Source organism: Macaca nemestrina, chromosome 6, assembly GCF_043159975.1.
Source record: "Macaca nemestrina isolate mMacNem1 chromosome 6, mMacNem.hap1, whole genome shotgun sequence".
Classification (NCBI taxonomy): Eukaryota; Metazoa; Chordata; class Mammalia; order Primates; family Cercopithecidae; genus Macaca; species Macaca nemestrina.
Window position 1 is genome coordinate 57,827,901 of NC_092130.1, and position 6,231 is coordinate 57,834,131.

The 6,231-nt window shown below is 39.6% G+C and overlaps 1 long non-coding RNA gene across 1 annotated transcript; it reads right to left on the reverse strand.

Annotated features, from left to right (window-relative positions):
- Window positions 1-2,414: 2,414 nt before the first annotated feature.
- LOC105463138 (uncharacterized) lies at window positions 2,415-5,275 on the reverse strand. Its single transcript, XR_976158.2, has 3 exons — window positions 5,070-5,275; window positions 4,775-4,971; window positions 2,415-3,273 (listed from the first exon to the last, which is right to left on the reverse strand). It is a non-coding gene; the product is annotated as an uncharacterized lncRNA (long non-coding RNA).
- Between the last annotated feature and the right edge of the window lie 956 nt (window positions 5,276-6,231).

A 6,231-nucleotide genomic window follows, 5' to 3' on the forward strand; every position in this document is an offset into this window, starting at 1 on the left:
CTCACTTTGGATAGTGAATTGAATAAAACAGGTTTCCCCAACCTGCAGCATGGGTTCTACCTTCTTGCCTTTTTTGATGTAGACAGTAGGGGTCAGGGGAAGGGAAAACTTGCTGCAGGTTTTTTTTTTCTGTATTTTGCTGACAAGGTGAACTATATGTGGAGCTTTTCACAAGTTTATATTTTCCCAGACAAGAATTAGAATCTGTAGGGATGAATACTGATATTTATATAGTTTCATACATAACTCTGATGACCAGCCAGGTTGCACCAGCTAAGCCCTATTTGAATGAAGACAGTTGGAGCTTATGCCTTGGTCACTGTGCTAGAAAAGAAGTGTGGCGGCAAGAGAGTGAGGAGGAGCTTGGTTAGTGTTTATTTTGTAATTTTACTTTATGCATACTACCATTTAATGTCTGCAAAATAATTATTTCAACACGTGAATTTTATTGAGTTTTAAGAATTAATTTTGTTGGTCTTAGTTTCCTTTAGCCCTTGGATGGTGTGTGTGCACACCATAACCTCACTTACATCTCATTTCCAGTCCTAGCAAAAAGATACTGGAAGCCTCTGATTTATAGCTTAAGTGAACATTCCAAAAATTTAAAGCTTACCTCACCAAAACTCTTTAAAGAAGACATAAGTGATTCACAGAAGCCCAAGGCAAAAGCATGATGTGTCTTGTTTGTTTATTACCTGCTGCTTGCTCCCGTTTAGTCTGGAGACTGATTTCTTGGAACATAATTGAGGCCTAATTGAATAAAAATAAGCCCTTTACTCTGTGGGGGAAGGTTATGGGCACTGAAGATAAGTTGGAATCCAGGAGTTGTTTTCTCAGGACTTCTTATGACGCTATTACTCAGTTTTTCACATTAAAAGACATCCCCTAGACAGAATCAGCAAAGACAGGAAAAGACGAAGAAAAATGACACCACAGTTCTTGAAGAAAACAAAACCCAGTTCCAAATGCTGCCCATCAGCTCAAGCCATCCATCGTCTCTGTACTTTCATGTCATCTTATTTTATTCCAATTGAAAATCCACCAGGCAGGGATATGCCTTCTGAGGGATCTGGGTAGCACCATTGATCCAATTGCTGATCAGTGATTCTAAAGCACTGAGAGCCTTAAACTGAAGGAAAAGGAAGACCCAAAGAGAGACTAGAATTAGGAGATTTGTCACCAGATGGTTATTGGAGAAAAAAGAAGCAGGAGTTAGGGCAAGAAAAAGTAGACAGAAGTTACTTTACTTTTTGGATTATTTGATGGTCAGGATATTTATTTATTTATTTATTTATTTGAGATGGAGTCTCGCTCTGTCAGCCAGACTGGAGCGCATTGGCGTGATCTTGACTCACTGCAACCTCCACTTCCCAGGTTCAAGCAATTCTTCTGCATCAGCCTCCTGAGTAGCTGGAACTACAGGCACATCCCACAATGCCAGGCTAATTTTTGTATTTTTAGTAGAGATGGGGTTCCACCATGTTAGCTAGGCTGGTCTTGAACTCCTGATAGATGGTCAGGATATTTATATTTTTATTTAAAGATGTGATATGTTTCAGATATTAAATTTTAGTTCTTTGGTTGGAATTCAGGTGAAAACTATTGAGAAAACACTGGATTTGTAAAATCCATATTTATCAAACAAATCAATTGAAGAAAACCTTGCTCCTTTTTCTCATTTTTAAAATGAGAACTCTAAATGTAGTTTTACTGATAAAACTAGATGTGTAAGCATTTAGAATGATTCCTGGCTCATAGTTGGTACTTGGTAATTGTTAGCTATTATCGCAGCTATTTAGAAAGATTACTTCAACACACAAAAACAGCAAAATATTAAGTTAAATTGTGAAATTTCTCAGTACATGAATGTATTGCTATTTAAAAATACTTTTACATTGTTAGGATCTAGGAAGCTAAATTGTTAATTTATGGTTATAAATTCATTCTTCATTCAACTCATATTTTCAGTACATGTTATTTCATGTAGTTCCTGCTCCAAAGCTTATTGTGGTCACCTCATATAATGCCCCACAAGTAAGACAGGTTAGTAAAGCAAGACTAAATATATTGTGGGATAAAAGCAAGGATCGAGGTGTGTGTAAAAAGATATGGCAGTAGAGAAACAGAGCATCTTACTCAAATATTTCTTTCAGGAGATAAAGTTTAAACCCAGTAACGTCTTGACAGGAAGAAAACTTACAGTCTGAAGAATCAGCATGTGGAAAACCTAGAAGCAAGAAATGCACAATGCATTCCAGGAAGCCGAGTAATTGAGCATGTGAAGGAAAGGTTGCACGTTGGGGTGAAACTGGAGAAAGAGGGAACGGCGTGATCTTCAAGCAGCAGGATTCCTGACCTGAGCTAACGGGCTTGACATCTTTAAATTACAAAACTGACACATTCAGATTTGCATTTTGGTAACATCCCCTTGGTGGAGGATGGGTTGGTGATGTTGATCTCTGGTACAGAAGTGAACAATTATATAGCTGTGACTTGCTGTACATTTGCATGGTGGCTCAATATAATATAATCAGAATGTATGTTTCCAAGTTCATTCTACACCAATGTGCCTGAAGACATCCAGATAATCTGTCTGAATTCAGCAGTAGGCAAGCACATAGTGTTTGGGTGGGAGTTTGAATAAATTCTTACCTAATAGCCTCTATTTTCTGAGATGTAGTTGGCAAGGTCATTTATTAAGAGTGAGGCAATGGAATTTGAGTTTTTATTTAAGCATTTAAAAATATGATGAGGTCAGTGAACTAGTCACACCAGGAAAGTGTCCTGTCACTCATGGTAGCAGAATTATTGAGGACTTCAGCAACCATTATGTCAGGGTTATCCTTGGATCCTCTGAGGACAGCCTGACCCCTAAGGTGCTCCTAAAGGAGCACTCGGGGGTTCCCCAAACACGAAGTATTTACTGTGAAACTATGAAAATGCAAAGTGCCCAAGAAACCTATTCTTTACTTCAATATTGAGTCATATGAAATGCCAATTTTAACAGATTTTTAACTTCAAAACCGGCAATTCTGTATGATTCAACCTAACTCCATTTTATATATATTGACATCCTCAAATATTTTGAAGAATGAATTTGGAGGCAAATTCATACTGAGAGATAGCTACAGACAATTTCCACAGCTGAAGGAGGCAGGGATTTTCATGTTTCCAGTGTTCCTGCATTCTGAGACCGTGAAGGATGGTTCTGCTAACCATGGAGAAAGGCAACCCAGCCTGGCCAGAAGCTGCTTCAGGTTCCATGTCTTCCCTCTGGTGAGAATCACATAGGTCCTGATTAATTGCTCCCCACTGTTAACTAATTACCCTTCTCACTGTAGCACTTAAAACCAGCCTGGGTTAATGTGCATCCCTCTTGCCCCTAGCTGGCTGGACACTCTCAGGCCTGAGAATGTCCTCCACAGCATGATAACCTAATCTATTCTGCCTCTGATCCTTGTTCCCACAGCAGACTGCAAGCCTCTCATATCGTCTGTCATTTCCCAAACTCTCAACCCCTCTCATCCCTGCCCTTCTTCTCCATCAATCCATACCTTCTTCTCCCCTCTCTTCTAACTCCTTCCAGGGTGCTCTTGGGAACCCCCTCTCAGATCAGCCTGCTTTGCAGGTGGTTGGGCAAGTCAGTTCAAATCAGAGTGTGTAGAGTTTGAAGCAAACTCACTGTGGCTGTAGATCCAAGCCTCGTTTCCCAATCCAGCTTTATCAGAAATTTTTCTGAAGTTTGAGGTCTATTTCTGGGTTTGGTTCCCCCTACGTAATGCCAAGAAAAACAGCCAGCCTGTTGACATCCCTCTCCTTTCCTGCCATATTCCTGCTATCCTAAAACCCCTTCAGACTTCCCTTCCCTTCTGGTTCTGCTTGAAATCCATGGCATATCATTATATTCCTTGCACAAAAATACTCTTGAAAATACCATGACCCTTGCATTAAAAATATAATTCGATTGAAATGATAAATCTGTTATTATCCAGCTAAGGAAAGATTAAATCTAGGGATCCAATTTCTCCCTCATTTTGAGAAAAAGAAAAATAGGCACACAAATAATTGGAGACACAAATGGTAGCTGAAGAGTAACTTTTTCTTTCAGTATAGTAGTTTTAGATAATATTCTCCATCTTCACACCATCTACTTAACGACGGGTGGTTTCACAATTTCCTGAAGTATTGCCTTTCAGTTAAACACCAAGCCCAGCAGCCAAGCCTTACTTTCTCCTTTCCCAATGGTTTCTCTACTTTCAAAGTAGTTTGCGGCTAAGTCAGGGATCACCTTCCAGAATGATGAAAAAAGTAGGAGTACAACTTACATTGGTCTTGGGCCCAAAGGCCCCAATGTCTAGAGTTCCTAAAACTCTCTGTGGTTGAAAATCTTGCTCATTGCAAATCATTGCCAAGGTGTATAAGGATTTTCAAATGGAAAATTCTTCCAGGGTACCGTATAGGTTACAGGGAATGGATCTGTTGTATTTTGGCCAAACATTTTTCTCTAGTGTTATCACAGTGCCAGTATGCCTTCAACTGATCCCTTTTACTAATTAGAAGCATTAGACATAAAGGATTGGACACTGAGAAGTAAACCTTGGCCCCTTGTTTGTACTTTGTTAGCTTTGTGAGAAACTGGGGACATTGTTGAGCATCAGGCAGGGCAGGGTACCTGCAAATGGCTGGTGGGCCAATGCATAGCCCTTTTCCCTTCTGTCTGACTTCTACTCTGCTGCTGGTCCTGGTGTAGAATTTATATAACTAGAAATCTTACCTGTAGCAGAGAGTGCAAGCTGTTAATCAGAATTCATGCTTTCTTTTCTTCTCAGCTAGACCCTCTTTCCCAGATTTGTTTGGAGCTGGGTGCGGCTGAGTTTGAGTTCCAGTCAGCCACGTTGGAGCGCATGCTGTGTTGTTTCTGGGTCATGGCTTAAGAAGAACCTATCCTCCTCCAGTCTTTCTCTCTTCTCACTGGATGAAAAGCAAGAGGATACCAATGGTAAGTCCCTGGGAGAAGGCAGAATCACCGCATGCAGGAAAGCCTCCACCAACCAGGAGAACCTCCTTACCTTCTTCCATGAGCAAGAAAGAAACTTCTATTATGTTTGTCCTTACACATTGTTATTTCTTTGGCTTATTTACCCTGATTCACTCAATACGTTGACAGATTTACTTAACTCCTTAAAAAGTTTTACCAGATTTCTTGTATTTACTTAAGAATCTTTTGTCCAGTTGAATAAAACAGTGGCCTGTCTGCATGGGAGGACTTTTTAAGACTCCATTTCTTGGCATTTCAGTATTGCTATTCGCAGCACTGAACTTTGCTGCTGCACAACTGTGCTCACTTTAGAAGCTCAGATTTCATGCTCAGCCTTTGCTTCCTCATTTTGAGTTTTTTTCAATGGTTTCAGTTGCTGAGCCTGTTTAGGTTTATGGTAATTCAATCCTAAAACGATAGACATTAATGTAACCATGGTGCCTATTATCTTTTCTAGATATGGCCTCCTCAGCCAAACCCAGAGAGTGTCTACGGCTCTGATTCTTGTCAGTTCCCTAATCACCATCTTTTACTTGTATTTGATTTGGTGAATTTTGAGGCATGAGAAAGGAGAAACATGAGAGCTACAAAACTCAAATCAGAATCCCCTTTATTTAGTTGTGAAGGGCATGGAAACTTCTTGTCATAACTTCATGATAGATGTAGACTCTTTTTTGCTTAGAACATGGGCTAGGCTAATGAATGTGTTGCTAACAACAACTAAATTGGCAAAGCCCTTTATAGCTTATATGATTTTATCTTGTCTTCAAAAACAACCCTGGGAGATAGTGAGAAAGATATTTTGATTCCAGGATTCTATTTGAGGAAACCAAGGTTTGGGAAAAATAAGAGGTGCTTAAGGAACTGGCACTATAACATGGGTGGCCTGAGTCCAAATCCAGTGCTTTTTGCAATTAATGTTTATACAATACAGCGATTCTCACCTCCAAGTGTATGGTTCACTTTTATGTCCTCTGGCATTATATTTCCTCTAAGATGGGAGATCTGTATGAGGTGATTTCCAAGGTTCCTTCAGTTTACATGTTTTATGACTACATTCTGCTATCTGCTTTCATATTTTAAAAAGTTTCTAGGCTTCCATGGTGCTAAAGAACTGGAATTTTCATTTTCTGCTAATTCGGTCTTCACAATGAGGAAAATGATCCAAGTTTTATTTACTGAGGTTCCCTTCT